The 21571-nt window shown below is 36.3% G+C and overlaps 1 protein-coding gene across 1 annotated transcript in view; it reads right to left on the bottom strand.

The window, feature by feature from the left end:
* The window catches only part of TENM3 (teneurin transmembrane protein 3), a 1330030-nt gene that overhangs the window by 463918 nt on the left and 844541 nt on the right, over positions 1 to 21571 (bottom strand). The window contains exon 13 of the mRNA XM_068942557.1: positions 15264 to 15315. The gene's annotated coding sequence lies outside the window, so the exon portion shown is untranslated. The remainder of the gene's footprint in view (positions 1 to 15263; positions 15316 to 21571) is intronic.

Below are 21571 nucleotides of genomic sequence, written 5' to 3'. Positions count from 1 at the left end.
ATTTCTACAGTAGGTCAAATTTTGGACATGGTGAAGTTTGACAGAGTGCCTTAAGCTTCCTTCTTAACCTGTTTGACTTTATTTAAATCCCCTAGGATTCTGCAGAAAGCATATGTTTCTACTTACTATATTTGTAACGGTCCTATAGAAGTCACTTTTCAAACTGTTTGAAAACAGGAGAAAAGTACCACATTTAAAATTATTAATTGCATGAAATATCTTACTCCACTTTTCCATTTTCCATCTAGGTCACTGCTGTCATTTCTATTGCAGGTGAAAATAAATTGGCCCATCAATAAATGCTATATTTTCATTCCCGGAATGTGCACTGCAACAGAAGAGAAGATGAATGTTCAGAGTTGTTTTTTGGCCGTTAGTATGTCATTTGTTTACCTGGGTGGTCCATTTTATCACTAAATCTAAGTGGAATTTTATATAACCTGATCCTTTTAGAGGATGAAAATTACCTTTGCTGTAAACCAAAAAAGCTATAAAGTATGTAACATTTGTAAAAGGATTCAAGACTAGCTCTATAAATGCATACTTCCCATGATTTTCAAACAATTAATGACAAGAGGACCACACGAAATGGATGTGAGACTCTCTTTTCCTGGTGACCCCAAAATCTGAGGTCTGAGCAAAGAGACCTTAATAACTGCATGGAGTTGGACTGATTTCTGTGGGACAGAGTTCTGATGAAAGACACCAGCATTGATCAGCATGGAAGACACAAGACTTACTTTCCTATGGGAACTAGATACGAGCCTTTGGGAAAAAGCAACTAATAGCAAGCAAAAAACCCCTACACAGCCTGTAACTGAAAACGTGACACTTCAGCTTGGAAAACATTAAATCCATCGGTAAGATGTTTATGAAAGGAAAAAGTGCTATTCCTGGACAAGGGAAAAACTGAATTAAGAGTTTAATCCTGAGAAGGATCAAGTTTTGAAGCAACAAAGACTCAGCACCTTTCCTTGTTATATACAAACATAAATATATAATTACAGTTACCAGAGACAATGCAGAAAATGAAAACTATGCAAGAGACAAAGGATAGGCTTGACATATTTCTGTGTACAGTTCTGACCCATCTTTCATTGAGAATACATTGTGAATAGAACATACCTGGCAAGTCTACAGTTGATTCGTATATTAAGCAAGATGATAACAGCATTGAACAGCACTATTATTGAACTTGTGAACAACACCGTCAAAGAACTGCCTTTCCCCTTCAGTGGTTTTTGCGTATTTTTTTTATATATACATAAGATAAACTATATATCTACTCAGAGATTTTGAGACAAAGCTGGATGCTAAATCTAGGAAAAGGAAATTACTGAAGTATAACCTGTAAGTTTCTTAAAAGTATAGTGCAATACCCTGTGTAACAAATACCAGTCTGTGAACTTGGAGGGAGGGAGGAGAACAAGCTCATTCTTCAGGTTATAAGGAAACAAAGCTTCTTTCAAAAATTCAGGTAATTTTTCCTGTCCACACAATACCTATTACATGGCGGGGGGAACTATGATCTATCAGGTCCATCTCAAGACAGCTTCACCTCTTCTTTCAGAAATGATGGATTTACTATTACAAACCTCTAACATATTTGTATACATATCTGGCTTGCGCTGTGCTTCCTCTTACCCTCATGACATTTCAAGAGTTCTCTGCCAGATCTTGCAAATGCGCTCCACTAAAAATAACTGCTGACATTTGCAAGTGGCATGTACTAATCACATTCAGAGTAGGATTTTTTTTAACGTACCCTCATTTGTATTTTATCTTATATTTTTTAAACATTGGCTCTAGTTGTTAAAAAATAAGTGTCAAATAAGTTTCATAGTTGTATTAAAATAAGCAATTTAAGCTACTATACTATAACTGAAATATTTTTGACATTTTAATATATTACACAGGGTTTTGGTTGCATTTTTTTTTAATAATCACTTGTCCATCCAGCTTTCAGAGAGCAAAAACAATGCCTCATTATGTGAACGATTCAGTTTCTGAAGGAGAGAATCAGGCATACTGAGGAACACAGAAGTGGCTTCTTCTCTTGAAAGGCAGTCTTACCTCTCTATCAAAGGCAGCTAGATATCTCATTTATAACCTTTGTTATTTAAACTTTACCCTAAGTCTTCAGAAGTCTCTCACTTCCTGAAGTCACCTCACCTAGTCTGACTACGATGTTATTATAGGAGCTCTGGTCATAGCTCTCTGTGGATCTAACCTATTACCATGCTCAGGTACTGGGAAGAATATTTTTCCAGTAACCCAGATTGGTTTTGATTTGGTTTGGGTTGGGTTTTTTTTTTGTCTTATAACCTCACTGAGAACCATAAGCCTTAAAAAAAAGTATGGCTTCTAAATTTATATTAGTTTTTTCTAAAAATGATCAGTTGTTAGCACTTTGAGGGCAGTATTTAGCATGAATAAAATTCCCATTAGTTTGCTCCCAGAAGCAAATTTCCATGCATTCTTATGGTGGACCCTGTTCCTTCAAATTAGAGCTCTGAAGCCTTTATGAAGCACAGTCTCCAGTTTGTACCCTCTTTTCCTGTCATGGAAAAGAAGGAGGGAGGATTCAAGTCACTGACACATTGCTTGAAGACACTATGTATTTGCTATGGGATTTTATGGTGGAAGTCCTGTAAAGCCCTGCACAGATCCCACTTAATATTTGGTACTTTAAGTTAATAAAATTCTGACCTGCTATTTAAATCCATCCCTACTTTCATCTCAGTCTTCTGCATGTCCTAATCGATGTTTCTGTCCCCAAAATTATAAACAGGATTCACAAATATTGTATGCACAAGCTTAGAAATTAAAAAATCACGAAGATATGTCTATAAATGTTTGAATAAATCTAAGCATATCATTTGTAAAAGAAAAGCTGTATATTTTTCTGAAAAGAATTTTAATGCTTGTTTAACCACATGATGCAACCTGGAAACTTGAGGTCATATGCCAGCACCTATACTAAGGTGAACAGGGAAGACATCCAGTGTCATCTGACAGGAAAATCCCTACTCCAGTTAGCAATGTATAAGGAGGGCACAAGCTGTCAGACTGTGGTTCATCATTAGGGGAACATGGAATATTAGCAAGTATTCTGGGGGTAAGCTAGTTGATGTTACAACACCAGCTGCTCTTGTAGCTTCTCATGCAATTGTGAATAGGCTAAACAACTTCACATTAAAAAAAAATTGTACCGCAGAGAAGTAAATGTGTGAGATTCCCCGTCCTCATATAAAACTGACATATTCAGGCAATGACATAATGACTAGTCTGTTTGAGCACTAACTGATCATCTCTCTTAGCCATTACTTTCCATTGGAAGAGGCAGTATACGTTAACTACAGGTTACTTAGGAGAAAAATGCAAATATTTTACCTCTTTCTCTCCATCCAGTTATGCTGGTTCTCACATGGCTGCACCACTCCTGTGGCATCTGCCTGTCTAACTTTCTACTGAAACCATACAAATGTTGGTATAAATAGAGAAGATTGAAAATTGGTTGAAAATAATGATAAAGAGATTTCCTTCCTCTTTTTTTACCAGTCAACTATAGAACATATTTGTTGTACTCTTCTGCTAAACATTTTCTCATTATTATCTTTGTCTTAAGTTAGAGTTCCTGAATTGTATTATCTCATGGATTACGGCACGACACGTGCAAGTTATCAGTTAAGGTTCTGAGAAATGAATGAATTAGCAAATTCTGAAACTGCCATGTTTTCCCATATGCTACACCTTAACTAAGTTCCTCTTCACATTCCTTCATTTAGGATATAGACCTTCCTTTTCAGTTATGCTGCTGTAAGAGAAAAGATACAGGCTGCTCAATCGCATAAATAAGATGTTTCACTGATGTCTGTTACATAAAAGGAAAACTGTTAAGCCCTACTATAGAAAAAGGTTTCTGTCACAAAGAGTTAAATTGGAGGTGAAAACTTTTATGTAGTACGGAACATAAGAAATATCATTTCATTTTTATAATAACTACTGTCTGTTTTGCATCAATAAAGTTTCATATAATCATAGCTAATAATGTAAAACTTTGCAAAGCACTGTCAATTGAGTTCAAACTGGAAGAATCTTCTTGATGGAGCTCCTCTCAAAATAATTTGGAGTCCAAAGTGTCTATGCAAAACCATTAATCTCAGAATGTGTCTAAACACGATTCTGGAGACAGGCTGCAATTTACAGTTCCCTATGACAGGCAAATCACTGGTAAAGCCCTGTCATTTAACCCCAGTGATTTCTTTGGCAGTCTGGAAAGAAAGGTTTTCATACTGCCCTGTCATAGAAGGACTACAGAATCTGCCAACACTGTATAACTTTACATATAAGAATAATGCAATGTGCAAGTATTTCGGTCATCATGAAAAAGGTGGGCTTTTAGATCAGTTTCATTGACAGAAACTAGCTGTGTGAAGTATAAAGACAGTTTTTAGATTTTTAAGGCAAAATACATAGGAACAATATCTTTTGCTTATATGTCAGGTTTTTGTTCTACGTACTTTAAATGTAAAATGGAGCTTTCTAGTTCTATACAAGCCCATATTATGGTTTCAATCCCCAGTTATCTAATGGTGCATGTTTGATAGCAGTAGAGGACACCAGAGCAACGGTCATGCTTATTTGCCCAATAGACACAAATCCCGTCAAAATTCTGAAGGGCCTGGCTGTCTAAAAATTGCACTATGCTTATTTGAGAACATACTCTCGTTGGATTTGCAATTTAAGTGCCTTTGTGCTGAATATGCGTTTCCTAGTCACGAACTGAACCATAAAATATATGTAACCTAGCAGCCGTCTTAACATGTGCAGGTATTTGCAATACATCTGTGCTCTATATAATTTTTTCAATTGCTTTCACGTGCATCTATTTAGAAACTATTTAGTAAAATATAGTAAGCCAAACTGATATTTGATTAACTTTTTTGTAGTTTGATACTTTATCTTTTCATCTGAAAAATTTATTTCAGGATACATAACTGAAAAGTTATACTCCACATCTGGCACCAACTTAACTTTTTCTGAGCAGTGTACAAAGTAAGTATTGTCTCATTATGTACAGCTCTTAGTGGAAAGCTGTGTTCCTGGAATTTTATCGAACAGATATCATTGCTTGTTAGTAGAAAAAAGAATGCCAGAGGCACACTTGAAGTGGCCCAAAAGTCATCTATTACTTCCTAACTTTACTGGTCTTTATCCTCCTGCAGGAAGATTTTCATCAATTTTGGGGGATACAGAGGAAAGTTATGACATCTTTCCTTGCAAGTTAGAAGAAGTGACAGTGAGTTAGCATGAAATGAAATGCTGGGGAAAAAGAGGAAGGTACTCCTGCAGATTCAGCAAACTGGACAGCCTTGCTCCAACAGTGGCTGCAGTTAGAGCCAACGCAAAGGGATGTACTGAATATGTCTCAAAAACATGCATTCTTCACAGAAGTAGAAAACAGTGAAAGTAGCAAGGAATTAATCCAGGTAATGGAGAGGAGAAAGAAGACGAGACCTTCAGCTATACTCTTCAGTGTCTGTGACTTTAAATGACATAATTTTATGTCCCTTACACCAATTAAGTATTACTCTTGTGCTCACAAACTGCACTATAGCTTCACTCAATTGCTAGCAACTCCGTATGTCTCTTGTATGTCAGAACAACGTACATGTCAATGGACCTCTTGCTATTAATAATCTGCGGGTACTACCTGAAATCAACTACAAGCTCTGCCCTAGTTATGGCTCTATGAACAGATGAACGACCTTACCCGGAGCGCATGAAAGCAGCAGACACCAGTGGAGATCTGGGACCAGAGTCAATGTGATTAAATACCATACCTAGGTTTGGTAGACAAAGCAAACTCTTTGAAGGCAGAATAGATAAGAAACAACATGCAATTTTTCAGGCACTTTTTTTTGGACTGTAATGGCACTGATAAACACATGAAATTAAAAAAATCCTCTGATTAAGAATTCATTTACATCTACTCATTCAAAATTAGTTATTCTTGATTAGCAGCATATTTTATGCTGGTTTTGAGGTTCATTAAGCTATCAATTATCAATTCAAATAATCATGAAGATAGTGAACTGCTAACTAACTATTACATAGCATTCAGGGTGTAAATCCCTTTAAATCTGAAGAATGTTAGTACCTTTATGTTTGTAAACAATCCATGTTGATAATATACTCATAACATCACACCACACCATGCTGAATGAACTTTGTGCAATGTGGATGAGTCATAAAATGTAACTTCTCACACTGTGCCAAAATCAATGTTTTCTTCACAAAATTGCGCGTTGAAGCTGTGAGTTAAAGAGAGGGCCTGATAGCACTTGTTAGAACTAAATGGCTTACAAAACTAGCTAGGAACATTTCTAGGCACTGGTTTAATACTGATACCTGAACATGGATTATTAGCACCTTAACATATTCCAGTTTTGAGCCTTATCTATGAAAAAGACATTTAGTTTTGCTGAACTCTGACAGAGTGTGCACTGATTCACTGATCTGGACAAATGTCTGCTAGGGTCAGGGCCCTGAAATTCTTTGAATTTTGATTTTGTAGCTTCTGTAACTCCTGAGTTCTATTCTGCCACTTTCCACAGCTTCAGGTTTTCTTTGTGCATGAAATTCCCCACCTTAACCTTAAATTATTCTGTCCTTCTGGTGTTCACTGACAGTCTCTGAGGCTTGGGCTTTATTCTCCTTCAGGGTTCATTCTTCTTCTAAATACTCATCATCCAATGCATTCTATAAAGAGAGTTCCCAGCAGTAGTTTTTAAAATAAAAGATAAAATGTTCAGTATCTGAACATTTAAGGCTCTAGTGTCAGTACCTGGAATGCCTCCTGTTGACAATGATGGTTATCACTGGGGGCAACTGAAATCTGTTCATTCTGAATTGTCTTCAGAAATCAGCCTTATCTGATTGTTCTTTCAGATCAAAAGAAAGAGGAAGACAAAGTAAGCTGTGCATATTCTTTCACTCTGCACTTTGCTGTTAAAAAAGGAGAAATCCCACTAGGACCCATAAACCACTTTTAGAATTTACTAATCTTTGCTATGGATTTCTATTTTGTCCATTTATTGCCAGCTGACTGATTAGGTTTTGATATTTTAATGACATAGAGCAGCATGGTTAGGAATTACCTGTGCAAAACATAAAAAAAAAAATCTAGATAGACAAAAGAACATTTATTGCTCTAAGGGAAACGGCATGTAATTGTCAGCATTTACAGCTGAGATTAGACTATTTTTCCACAAAGCAGATATGTGCTTAGCAATTGGAATACTTGCTAGGTTTCCAAAATCACACCTGGAGTTCCTAGGTTTAGGCACAGTCACCCTATCTTTTAGATATTTGTGGAAGATAAGTTTGCATTGCCTCTTACACAAAGTTTGTTTTCGGTGACTAAATACATAACCACCTTTGTCAGCTGTGTAGCAAGCAGATTATAGGAACACAATCCTATACATGATTATTATTATTTTTTTTAAACCAGCAGAGTTAACAGTGCTGCTGACAAATAATCTTCCCAAGACAGGATCTGCCAAAGTGCCTGCCAATTCAATAGCAAGGAAAATAACAGAGTACTTGGCATTCCCTTAAAATGTGTTTCACGTTGCACATAGGAAGTCACTTTTCATTAAACAGAGATACGACATAGTACATATCAAAGTTTTGTTAAAAAAGCAGTTGCAATCAAGCTGTGGATGATATATGTTAGGTCTCATGTTCAGCTTCAGATGTACTGGAGTTGCACTCTTTGGAGACTTTCCCAAAACTCAGTAGGGTCCTGTCAAGGACCCCAACAAATATATAAACAGCATTTCCCCTGTGATTGATAATAGGTGAATAAATGAACAGTTTGCTCCAGTGAAACTCTGTAATAAAATAATTGCTAAAGCACATATTTTACACTATTTTATAGTCCCTGAAACAGGTATGGCAAAGTGAATGAAAATTTTAACTCAGAGCCTGTATCTTGCATCTGTTTTCTACAATTTTGGTACTTACTACTTTTTTCTTTTAAAAAAACTCCTGAAGAATTCTTGAGAAGTCTATGTATAAGTAACCAGTTCCCTGTTCTATAATGAGTTCCATCTGGTCATTGACTTGTGTGATTCAAATGACCCAATCTTGTTATGTTTTTTCCATTAAAATACTACCAGGTCAACAATCACCCATAAAACTTTTGTTCACCTTCCTCTCTGTCTCACTGCAACGTTAAAATGGATTTTATGAACAACTTAATTTGCACACTAGCCCCAAGCATTCTGAGCCAGTGCACAGCCTCTTCCTGATATCTGTCAGACGCTGGAGAAAAAGATATGGATGACAATTCAATCTGAGACCTCTTTGTCATCAGCCTAGAAATGCAATCTGCATGAAAATGTCCCTTTCTATCCCTTTTATTGAAGGATATGTCCCTTAAACCTTTTCCAAACCACACCAGTGTAGGTCTTGAGATCAAACCTCAGTTTCAGAAAACTCTTCCCTTTCTGACAGACAGTTAAATTTACCTAAAACCTGCAAAAACCTGACACTATCAGTTAAATTTACCTAAAACCTGCAAAAACCTGACACTCAAGTGTTTTTTCCTATTTTACTCAAATCGTATGGAAATTAAGATTTGTCAGCAAAAAGGCAGAATGGTGAAAAAAGAAAACAAATTATTCTTTCAGTAGAAATTTTTACTGACAAACTGAGTTGTACTAGCTTCCTGTTCAGCTTAAAGTACCAGCTTCAGATCTTCTTGATTTCTGTGCTTCCTGACTTATCTCCCTCAGGCTACTCAGGTCAGATGGATTCAGGAGACTAAATATAAAATCACTGTAGAAAACCTATCACAAATTGGTCTTAAAAAGTAGTTCAAAGACACTTAATAAACCACAAAAAAGGGTTTTTAGCCCCTTAATAACAAAATGCATTTTGAAACAACAGTACAGTAGCTCAAGAATAATTGAACATTTTAAAATAAAAGGACTACAATATTCATGGTAACTCATGAGCTGGACTACTGTTAGACATGTTATTGCCATGCTGCAGAAGTCAAACTGACTGTTAACACTATTTAACACCTTGCTTTAAAAAGGAAAAGAATAAAATCTTCAAATATTTTTCTTTTTTTCCCCCTTCTTTTTCTGGCACTCAAGTGATAAACAGTATGGGCAAAAAAAAAAAAAAGGGGGAGAGAGAAAAAGTAAAAAGTCCCTGCTCTTCTTCATCTGATGCACTGCTCAATAAAACACATCCTCATTAGTTCAGCTGCATCCATAGTATCTTACAAAACCCAACTTCTTTTTTCAAAGAGAAAGCTCACAATGAAATAGAAGTTAGTTATTGTACAATGCTTTCCCACTTTTCTACACAGAAAATATGACATTACTTTTTTACTATCAGTTTTGTATGAAATTTTAGAGACCAGCAATGACAGCATCTTTTTTGAAATTTATCAGCTGGGATATTTATTCTGTGACCCTAGATTGAACAACATCTCTGCTAATATCAACGAGATCTGACCTACAGCAACTGAGCTAAAAGCAAGTTTTGCCAATCAATAAAGTGTCTGAAAAGACAATACAGAAAATCGCAGTTTATATAGATGTTGCACTTCCCTAGGCACAGTGTTTTTCTCATCCTGAGAGGAAGGCCATGATTTTGCCTGTCATCTCTGCAAATATTCCAAAGGAGAAGCCTGCTGATAAGTACAAAAATGGTTCCTAAGGACAAAGACACGTTTTCATGTTTTCAGATCCGAAAAGAAGTAATAAAATCTTTCCCAGAACACTTCCTACTGGGTCACTTGATGACCTCTATGGGATAGGTCAGCCCTGTCTAGATGAAACAGCACAGCCTACAGCTAGCATCTCTTACTGTGAATCTGGGATGTGCTGGCAGGTTGCACTGAGGCTCGGAGACTAAGAACTAACTTGCACCTTCCACTGGAAGCCCAGGGATTTCGAGGTCTTGTTCATGTGGCAAACTACGGATGTGCTTGCTTTAGCAGCCACCCACCTGAGACCATCTGAGTTTTACAAAGCAGGCATCTCTGCACTTTATTCTGCTATTCAACATGATAACAAGTGTTTAGGGGACGCTTAAATGCTCATGAACTGCTTAACAATCTGACAAAATGGAGTTAATTGCTGATCAAACCTGCTGGCCACTCTTGATTAGAAGCATGGTGTTGACTGTGATGATAACAGACCAAAATTTAATGCATTTTAATACGCTCTCTTGGTTTGGGAGGTTTAACTAATAATTAACACATCTCAAGAAGGGACTCTAAACAGATGCTGTACACTGGGGGTACCCGAATTCCCGCTGACCAAGAATGCCAGAAAGAGCGCAAATTCCCTTGACAAGCACGGCAGAAAATGAGAGCGTTTCACTAGAAGAGGAGGCTGCTGGGCCCTATCCTTCCTCCCAGGATTACTTTCACACAACATTGGACTAAATAGCGATGCCTCCTCCTCATGCACTTCTCTCACTGGTCTTTAGAGCAGCTGCTCAGAAGTGGGATGTGTGGTTTGAGAAGGGTTTAGAAATGGATGCGTTTTCCTTTCAGAGAAAACATTTATAAATGCCAGATTAACACATAAAAGATTGGAACTAGCACCATCACTAACCTTATCCTTAGATTTTGAATGGAAAGAGTGAAAAGTAGTCTGTGCAGAAAAGCCTTGGAATTCAGGTCTGTGACTGCCAGGCTGACTTGATCTGCAGCTTGGGCCTTCAGACCGGGACCTGAGTTTTGATGGGAGAGAAGATTTCAAGCACATCTTCACCACTGCCTGCTGGTGGCTAAGGTGTTTCTGTTGTGAAACTGCTTCTCAGATTTACAACTAATATGCCAAACAGTGCAATCTTGTATAAAGATGCTAGAAGTGTCTGCAAATGTCCAAAAAAATCCATACAGTAATGTAGGCCTCTGGAACTGACTGACTGGTTGATTGCCATGAGAGGAAAACAATTTAATGATTAAGTACAATACTTTCTATTGAGAAGAACTTGAAAACAAATTTCTACCGATACACCTTTCCACAGCTGGTAAATATAGGTAGCCGGACAAAGATTTGATAGCAATATGGAGCAATTGCACCAGTATTTAAAAGTAATCCTAGAGATGCATAACTGTAAAAAGTGTATATGTGTGAGTAGTAGCAGGAAGGTGAGCCTACTATCAGCTGCCACGGATGCAGCTTTGGCATTCAGCTCTGATTCATGTATCAACAATGCAAAGACTTGAGATGTTGTTTCATTCAGTACAGAGGCAGAGTCAAGTTAGAACAGGAGAGACTGAGTCACCGGAACCCCTATATACTAAATGAAAAATGCCATCATATCCAAAAATGTATAAAATACAGTAGAAGCCACAGGCTCTCTGTATTGGAAAGTATTCTAACAGAATACTGTCAAGAACACTGCAGTCTCACTAATGCTCAACACTTTTCTTATATATATTGTTCATGAAAGGAAAGGAAAAAAGCAGAAAAGAAACTAAGAATTTGTGACACAATAAATACTTCTGCCACAAAACTGTATCTTCACAGCATCTATTAAACACAGAAACCTCTACTAAAATACAGACATTTCACACAGTGTACAGCAAAATTTGACTATTATGAATACAAATTGAAGCAAAATGTTAGCATTTAAGCCACAGAAGGTAACTTGAAAATACGGGATCATAAATTGTAATAAAAAATTTTGAGAAGACAGGCTTTCATCTACTATTAGAATTAATAAGAATTTTGCATAGGTTTATTGATTTTAACTTATTATTTACAGTAGTAAACAGTCATAACGTAAGGTGCTGGAAGAACAGGGACTTAAAAATATTTAAAGATTGCTTTCACTAGAAACCTGTTCGACACCAGGACCATCTGTAGATTTTGATCGCTATAGTTGAGAACTACTGGGAACTTACGCTGTTGCAAACTGTTGAGAACTGTAGGAATACAGCATGCTACTGAAAGCAACGCTACAGGGCTTACTTAGTAAATGAAACGAGCCTGGTAACTGAATTAGGGGGAAATGCCAAAAAACCAAGAACCAGCTGCACCATCACTGGACTCCGACTGACCAGCAGCAGGAGTACTGACTGCCTGGATGTGTCTTTCAGGATGCACAATGCTCAAACAGCCTAGCAGCCTTGGGAGTCATTTAAAAACATTGGGTATTCGTGGCTTTAGGAATACTGATATTGAACAGAGGAGTTAAATTAATTGACTTTATTAAAAAAGAACAAAATAGAACATAGAACAAGAACATATCTGATGCTTTTTTTGGTATAAGAATGAGAAAGAAAAAACTCATTTTTCATACAAGCATTTGTGGCTTTACTTAGCACAAGATGCTGATTGGATGGAAAATACAAGCCTCCCTTCTTATTCAGAGATCATAAAGAATTTTTAAAATTAGCTTCTGGAAATAACTGGGGAATGTACATTAGTATTAAGATGCATGTTTGCATGAACATTAATGAGTATTGGAAAGACCTGTTATCATATTCACTGATCTCTATTCTTACTGTCCCCTTGTGCTCTGAATTGTTCCTTTTACTGACAAGAATTCGAGTATGGTATGGTACAGGTGAATTACTAAAAGCTGCAGCTATGGAAATTTAAACTTGTAAAATCAAAGTGGTAGAATTACAGGCTTTAGCACATGGCAATGGAAGACAAAATTTTACATTGTTTTTTTGCAATTTACAATGGTTATATGCTAGTTTCTGCTCCTAATTCTTATCCAGGGATGAGTCTGTGTTTCTAGGTAAGAACATATCCACCAGCAGCAGACACTGATGCTATGAAAACTGTCTTTCACTTTCTCTCTCATACGAACACTATAACACACAAATTCCTGTTAGCTATTATAGGCTAAATGCTTAGACCAGGGTAAAGGAAGAGCCTTTCAAATAGCTGATAAGAGTTTGAATAATAATTGACAAGAAAAACAAACAAAAAACCAAAAAAATCCCAGAAGCTTGACATATTTTATTATAGTAGCACTCATTTATCTTTTCCAAAGTGGAAAACAGATTAAGTTAACTGCTAAATAGGCAAAGAAATAGCAACTGTGTATTCCAGTAGCATAGACTACTGCCCTTGTATCTGTATTGCAACAAAAAGCCAAACAATACGGTAAGGTACTCAGCCAGACACCCAAATTATAGATGTTATATACCTAACTCCCCACCTAGTACAGTTATTTTTTATTCTAAAAAGAGCAGACTACAACATAGTAGGTCTTGGTCAGGTTCAAAAACCATATTTAAAAAAAAAGAAAATAAATGTAAGGGCATATCTTTAAATAATTGTATTTAAAATTCTGATTATCTGTAAAAAAGGTATTATGGACATTTTCATGCCTACTTCTCTTAAGCCCATAATGAGGGTAGGGTAAGATTAACTTTGTTGATTTTGCAAGGAAAAAACACACACAAAATCTACAGTGCTTCGTCTTTAAAATCTACTTTACCTACCCGTGCAAGTCTTAAGCAGTGTTCGGAAAACAAAACACTAAAGATGACTAACGTTGCAAAAGAGGAAGTACATGGAAACGATCCACTCCTTCCAGACCTTTATTTCGACATTGATTAATTACTTTTCATGTTTAATTTTTTTAGTATAGAGCTATATCATCCCCTCCTGGAGACCAGTTAAAGCGCTGGTCAGGACTACTGAGGAAGGCCCTAGTGGTCCATTAGAAGGACAAATATCCTTTTTAGCAATTGTCTCTTCACAGTTCTATGAGTGAGACACCCTCCTCCTCCTCACTTACACTGGCCCTTTGTCAGATTCAATGGGAGGAAAAAAACAAAACAAAATCCTGTATCACTCAGCAATTACAATTACAGAACTCATTTAAGTCGAATATGACAACATAACCAGAAAAAGAGAAAAGGGGTAAAAGCTTGCAATGAAGTGTCCACTTCTGAAGACTGAGCGTTGCAGTATTTAAAGCCTTCTCCAGGTTGTTGGAGTTTTTATTCCTTTACATGGAGAGGGAGCAAGTGAGAAGGGGATGGTGGGGGGTGGGAGGAAAGAGCAATCTGTGGTCTGTAAATGATCAGCACAAAAAATAAATTATGGTCAAGTAACTGAACTTTTCTGATGTGTAAATTGAATCATTCCCACACGCTGGTGTTTTATAATTAAAAGACCCTTTTCACTGTGGGAAATTTTACTGAATTTTGTATTAAAAGAAGAAACAAACCATCAATCAGGAGGAGGTAGGGGAACTCAAAGAGCTCAACCCATTAAACTTGAAGAGTGTAGTCGAATTCTGAATGACTTGCTCTAGGAAATTGCAGCTCTTTCAAGGCAGAATACTGTACAAACATTAATGAGCAGAATGCGTATCTGATAGCTGTTCTAAAATCTTTTGTAGTCATATAGAAGAACACACTTTCCATTTGGTGGAAAAGACCCAGAATATGGTTTTAAATGAAACCATTTTGTGAGGTTCACAGGCTTTAAATTACTAGACTTTGGTTACGACTGAGAAAAATCACTGAGCTAAAACCAGAGAAAAAAATAACCAGGTACTTGTTCAATTCAGTACGGTTGCTACGTAAGTACTGATCAGACAGATTAAGATTTGCTCACAAGATTGCTGCCAAATACAAACACTTCTGGGTGGGCAGCAGCAGTTCCTATTTCAGAGCTATAGTCTCTTATGTGCTTTCAGGTGAGTTCAGGTCATGACTTAAAATGACATTTGCATTATTAACCTAACGGAGGGGCATCATTAAAAACATCTTAATAAATAGGCAACAGGAGTTTCTTCTGGAAATTTAAGAACTGTCATAATAGATTTGATAGTTCAGTCTGAGGATTTCCTTATTTCTTCAATTATATTCTGTTCTTGATAAGTCTGATTGGTAACAGGGTAAGGAACAGGAAAAGAAAAAGCAATGGCAAAAAAAGGGAAGAAAAACGTGTATCAGCCTTGGTTTCCTTTCTTGAACAAAATATTTAAATCTGTTAAAGTTAGAGCATGTGAATTTATCCCATTTATATTTGGACCTACATTGTTATTCCAACAACAGCAAATTAGATCCAGCAGCATAAATTATTGATAACGTCAGTAGGACATTGTATACTGAGCACATATTGGCCTATCACGACTTTGTTATTCTGCTTTATTCTGTCAATTAGACAACTGTGTGCCATTTAAACATCATCAATGCAATATATGGGTCCCACTAGAGCTTGAGGATGTAGGATGTTTCATCTTACCTTCAGGTTTCTATCTGGTGCTACGCTGGCGGGACTCAGATGATCCAGGAATCTGCAATGAGAACAGATCACGAATGAAGTCATCAAACTGTTTTTATCTTTTAAAAATGTTTAATTATTATTAATTATAAAATGTCACAAAAATTTTTAACATCCAAATATTGGATAAATTTTTCTGTACCATTATTTTCATCTTTGCACTGTAATATAAGGTATTCCTTAACCGTGTATCTTTTCTAAAATCTAAATGAGATGTAGATTATTTGCTATAAAATATTTATTATTGCTGCTGCCTAGACTGACATGTACTACACTGGAAAATAAAATTTTACTTGCTTGAGCCATACAGAAATGTGACTGCATGTTGAATACTAAATTTAAAAATGGCATTTTGGAGATCCACGTCCACTGCATGTCATTTACATTTGGTTTCCTCGGGTTATACAGGAAAAGCTTCTTTCCCTTCTGCTACCATGTAAACCAATCATGTGTCCTGATAAATTAGTATAAAATTCAAGAGAAGGGTCTTCTTGGCTTTCGCACAGCCATAATAATGAGTTTTCAATGGCAACTTAGCGGTTTTGTTGATATATGCACCAGTAGATATTATAAATCATTCTCCTATAGTTTTGCAAAGCCACCATAGTTAACAGTAATAAACATAAAACATAGGAAAAAGATAATGATTATTTTTTAAAGAAAAATAAGCCTAATAGCACTTAGAATACATAGAAAGAGCTATTTTAACAATATTTTCCATAAATATTACAAGCTTACAGCGTTCTGAAGTTAACTATAAAATGATTTTCTGTTTTAATAATCAGGAACTTGGAAGTATTTCACTTATAAAAACTGAGCATTAATAAATAAAAGGGATACATGGAATAAAGCCCGTGACAGTAACAAGAGGGTCAGAAAATGATGCTTCATGTGTATCTTTCTTACATGCCAATTATGTTCGCATTGCACTCTCCGCCAAAAAGGAAGAAAGAAAAAGTACAATACGCTCTGATTTCACAACTATTTCTTGTTTTTAGAACTTCTCTCAAAACAGGAAACCAAATCATCTACCCAGTCTGTCTCTCAGCCTTTCATAATGCTGCAGCTTTGCATGTAATAATAATAATTTACAATGATGGAACAAATGTGAAAAAAATGCACACTTCCTGTATTGGTGCAAACACTTTTTCATGATAAAATGTTTTCATTTCACTGTAGCAAATTCAGCATTTTAAAAATGCAGTGTGAACGAGTACTTCAACAGCTCAACATTTTAAGGGATATAGGTCAAGTGTAAAAGCTTAGCATTTTCCAGGATTTTTCTTTCTTTTTAAAAGGTAGGCGTTGGACTGACTGATCAAAGAATCAGACTAAGGAGTATCAACATGATCCAACTAATGGTTAGAGTACAGGAAAGCTGTTCTTGATATTGTGTTCAAATTTTTGATACGCAGAGATTAAGAAACAGGCTAAAGATTCTATTTTTAGTTTTTGGGGAAAACAGAGTGCATACTACATTAGATCGCAATATTGACTGGCTTTACACACTGAAAAAGTGAGTGGCTATTGGATCTGTGCATCCAAGTTCATCACAAAAGGCATTTCCTATGGTATTTGTAAATATAAAACTGGATAATAAAAGTCAATGCACACCCTCTGACCTGGTATTAAGACATTATACATGTCTCTTTATGTCCAGGCCCTCGACTGTAAAAGAAGAAAAGACTTGGTGTAGACATATATAAAATGGATAAATAGTTTGAATGTACAGTCAATATAAAATGTGAAAGCAGCTTAAATACTAAACTATAAATATAGTAATAGGGAGGCAAGGTACTGAAAAAACAAAGGCTCAATATTAACGACGCTCTAATGCACGGTGACCAATTACTAAATCATTCATTCACTCCATTAGAAAAGCTGGCTCTGCAGATGTATTGTTATTATGCATTCTATTTGGAGGTGTTTCATATTACTTATTTTCATCTTTTTGTGGCTATAATATGCATTTGAAAACTGGACAAAGTTATAATTCTGTGATTGTATAGACCTGCTTCTTGCTTTATTGCGGGTCATTAGTAGCACTAAATCCTCTGGTTCATATAAAAAACCAAATACTATAGTATTTGCCTTTTTTTTCTATTAGTTAGAAACAAGTGCGAAAATAAATACAAAATAGCCAGACTTGTGTCAGATTTCCTGACTCTGAGTGTCCATCTAAGCATTTATATTTGTGCAATCAGAATATCTGTACCATAGATCTTAACATATCCTACTTTAGGAATTCTGAACCTAAGACAAAAAACAAGCTGGAAGGCAAACTTGGAATGTGAACGTACAGAGAACTACAGCAACCATCTTAAATTTCTTCTTTGTGTTATCGCTATATATTATCAACTACAGGAATTTAATCTTCCACCTCTGTAGGGTAGGCAAATGAGTTCCAAGTGAAGACTTTAGAATTGCCCTAAATGGATATCCCAAATCTAAGGAAAAGAAAGACTTCTTATACTCTGCTCTCTTCAATATTTCTTATTTTCAGATTTAGGTGACCCTCTGCTCAAAATTCTTGCTAATATGATTCCATTTTTTAGGTGCCTAACTATTCTAATTCACTTAACTCATATCTCTGAATATATTCCTAGCATTGCACACTTGAAAGTCAAGCTCGATGACATTCACTGCCAACATATTTAACTCTCTTTGATGCTCTGATCATCATTTACTGGAGCATGATCAAAGAGTGCTGTCCTCAGAAACCAGGAAAGGAAAACTGAAAATAGCAGCCAGTTACAGTCCAAAAAATAGCAATGGAGGCTCATCCCAGATCAGCTTCTCCTGATCTATTCAGATATGAAATTCCTAGGTTTTACTGAAATCAGCCTGACAAATCAGTGTGTTATTTTCAGTAGGAAATGTGGAATTCAGCAGACAGGCTGTGATCAGGAGTTTTGAAAAGTCAAAAATTGAAGCGATCATCCAAGGAAATTCAGCTGGTGCACAAACTCTCAAAACAAATCTGGGATAAGAATCCCAGCATCCTAAAAAGTGAGGAGAGAAAGCTGAAGTTGTTATCAGAGTAGACAAGCTGCCAAGCCTCAACAAGAAGATTAAAACTTCATCTAATTGTTCCTAAGTAGCTTCTGGAAGCAAACAATGGAAAGCAGATATGATGACTCAAGCCTAGATAACAGGGCAGCAGTTGCCTGGCATCAGCTGCCTTTCCAAGAGGCTGCAGGTCTCCCATAGATTCTAATCCCTATGGCACAAGAAACAGATGGTTAAGCACCTCCATCACTTTCTAGGAATCCACAAGTGATACTGATTCTTCGTTACTGCTCAGACAAAATCAGTGGAATTTTTATTAGACATACTGAGATGAAGCCTTTCAACTCATGGACAAGCAGAAGATGAAACCTTTCAACTCATGGCAAAACAGAAAAGAGGGTAAAACATCACTGCTACTTTATGTAGAAGTGGCTCAAAAAAGCTGATAGAACTTTAGTGCTGCCTGCCAGATAAAATACTGAAATCCAGCATATCCTACGTCTTTGACTGCTAGCTTTGAAGATATATTAACTTGGAACGGGATTGTGTGTATCACCACATTACAGAATCACAGAACAGCTGAGTTTGGAAGGGACCTCTGGAGATCATCTAGTCCAATCCCCTTGTTCAAGCAGAGTCACCTACAGCAGGTTGCCCAGCACCATGTCTGGACAGGTTTTTGATACCTGTAAGGACTGAGACTCCACAACCTCTCTGGGAAACCTGTTCCAATGCTCAGTCACTGTTACAGTAAACAAGTTTTTTTCCATATTCAGATAGAACTTCCTGTATTTCAGTTCATGCCCCTTCCCTCTTGTCCTGCCACTGAGCACCACCACCTCTGTCTTCTTTATACCTCCCTCGCCCATCAGATAGTTATATACATTGGTAAGATCCCCCTGAGTCTTCTCTTCTCCAGGCTAAACAGTCCCAGCTCTTTTGAGCTTTTGTCTTTTGAGACACAAAAACAAAGCAGAAAAAATTGGATTACTGAGAAAGGAGAGCATCACTTCTGTACCCAAAAAGGCACGTATAACACTAGTGAGTAGCTTTTTGCAGAATGTGACCCTGCACACAAGATTTCAGTAGAAGTCATATGGAATTGAGTGGACAGGGCTAAAAACTCATCATCACCTCAAAGAGGCATCCTGGCTACTCACGTGAATACTGCTTTTTTATTAATTGTATTTGATACATAACCCTGGAAAGAATCTTGGACCAAAGATCATTGAGCTGTGCATTTTTATTTACTACTTTATTGAGCTGGACCATTGGCGCAATTGATCCTAACTTCTTGATAACGAATGAATTAAGAAAAACTAAGAGTTGCAGTGCCACAGAGAATGAATAATGCTAAGTTCTTAGCATTAGCCTCATTCAGCAAGAATGAATGGACCTTGCCAGCCACTGAAGTAAGCAAAGAACTTACTGTTCCAGTAATCCCAGTGATGCAAAGAACCAGACACCACAATGCTTGTACTGACCATAAAAACTTATATGTAAACAGCTATCTAGAACTGAAAGGAACAGTGGGAGCAGATTTTTAGACCCAGGTGAATCTACGACTTGGGTGCTGTTCATATAGGAAAAAAATAACTGTTATATAGAAATTTGGTACATTGTTGTTTGTGTGACAAAAACAGCGTCATCTAGACAAACATATTGTTCTACAACCTTGTCACAGTAAAATCAGATAATATAACTGTGATTTGGGAATAAACATTTGTCTTCTTCCATAGAAGCATATACTTTTTATCCAATTGCAAGAGGAATACACCTGTATGGCCTCCACAGAGACTCAACATGCTGTTAATTCATTTGGTTATTATATGATGAGGCACATCCACTAGAGCTTCTGATAGTAAATTTGAACTACAGTTTTGAAAAAGATCCTTGAAAAAAGTAACACTTTACCTGTTAAATGTCATTACTTGGAAACTAGCTACTTAGGCTTCTAATGATTGAATGCTTTTTTGTCAAAGGTTGCTTATCTCATTTTCTATGTCTATGATATCCTTTCCCATGGAACAGATTCCTTACACATTATTTTCATGTTCACAGTATTAATGGTAAAACCTGCTGAGATACAACCTCACAGTTATAAAGATGCCAGTTAACTGTCATACACACTTAAAATAATTGATATCATAAGAAAAACAACATGGCAAAAAGTAAAATTTAAGAACAGTACTCTCTGTGATGTAATGCACTGCAAATATGTGTAATAATTAGAGCACTGTGCATCCCTTTTAATATTAAACCTGCCATTGTTTAAACCACTTGTAAATATGAATTTCATGCTATAATTACTGGTTCTAGTGAATCCAAATTTGGAGACTCTTTCTTCAATTACATGTTCATCTACGCAGCACAACTTTTTCAGCTTCACACCACTTTACCTCCCACAAAGTCCACTATCAAAAACAAACAGAACTCCCCCCAACCTTTTCCCTATGAAATGTTTGCTGCATTTTTTAAATAGAAAGAAAGAGAAAAACATGTAAAAAAAAGGGATAAAGATGAAAGAGTTTGAAAATGACTGGAACATCTTATTGCTTAAATTAATGCGAGCAAGAGTACATTACCTTCTGCACTTCTATTAATTTTTCAACAACGCTTTTAATAAGCATAAACCAATACACAGCTTATCTTTTCACTTGGATTTATTCCTTAAACAGAAGAATGTATTTTCTGTGTACACAGAATAGAATTAGTTCTGCTGCTGACAGCACTGTGAAAAAGGCATCTTATCTAGGAAGGCTGTGCATACAAAAATATCAATATACATTTTTGAAAAGGTAAAAGATGACTCCGCATGTATGGAGACAATTTTAGGAGTATAAAAACTACATCTTTAATAAGTTTTACACTAAGCAGCATCATTATTATTGTACAGGTTTAGACCACTTATTTACCAGGTTTTTCTGTCCCCTGACCCATGATCCTATGTTTAGATTCATGATGAACATTCATATGAAGCTGAGAAGGGCCAATTTGCACTGAATGATGTGACAAAGAGCTTTCTGCTGTAGACTGCCTTGGAGTGCTAAAGCAGGATAAATTTTGGCAGTTCTGAGAAAAACCTAACATATTTGCAAGCCAGTTGTTAAAGAATGTTAGTATTCAGATCTATACTGTCTAAGGTCAGATTATTGTAAATCAAATGTACTCTGACTTTCAAAGGAACCTATTTCTTCACTGATGAATCAAAGAATTACTATTTTAAATACCTAATTTTAAGATTAAACTCTAGTTCATAA

This window comes from Struthio camelus, chromosome 4 (assembly GCF_040807025.1).
Source record: "Struthio camelus isolate bStrCam1 chromosome 4, bStrCam1.hap1, whole genome shotgun sequence".
NCBI classification, from domain to species: Eukaryota; Metazoa; Chordata; class Aves; order Struthioniformes; family Struthionidae; genus Struthio; species Struthio camelus.
This window is presented reverse-complemented; position numbering and strand designations above follow the sequence as displayed.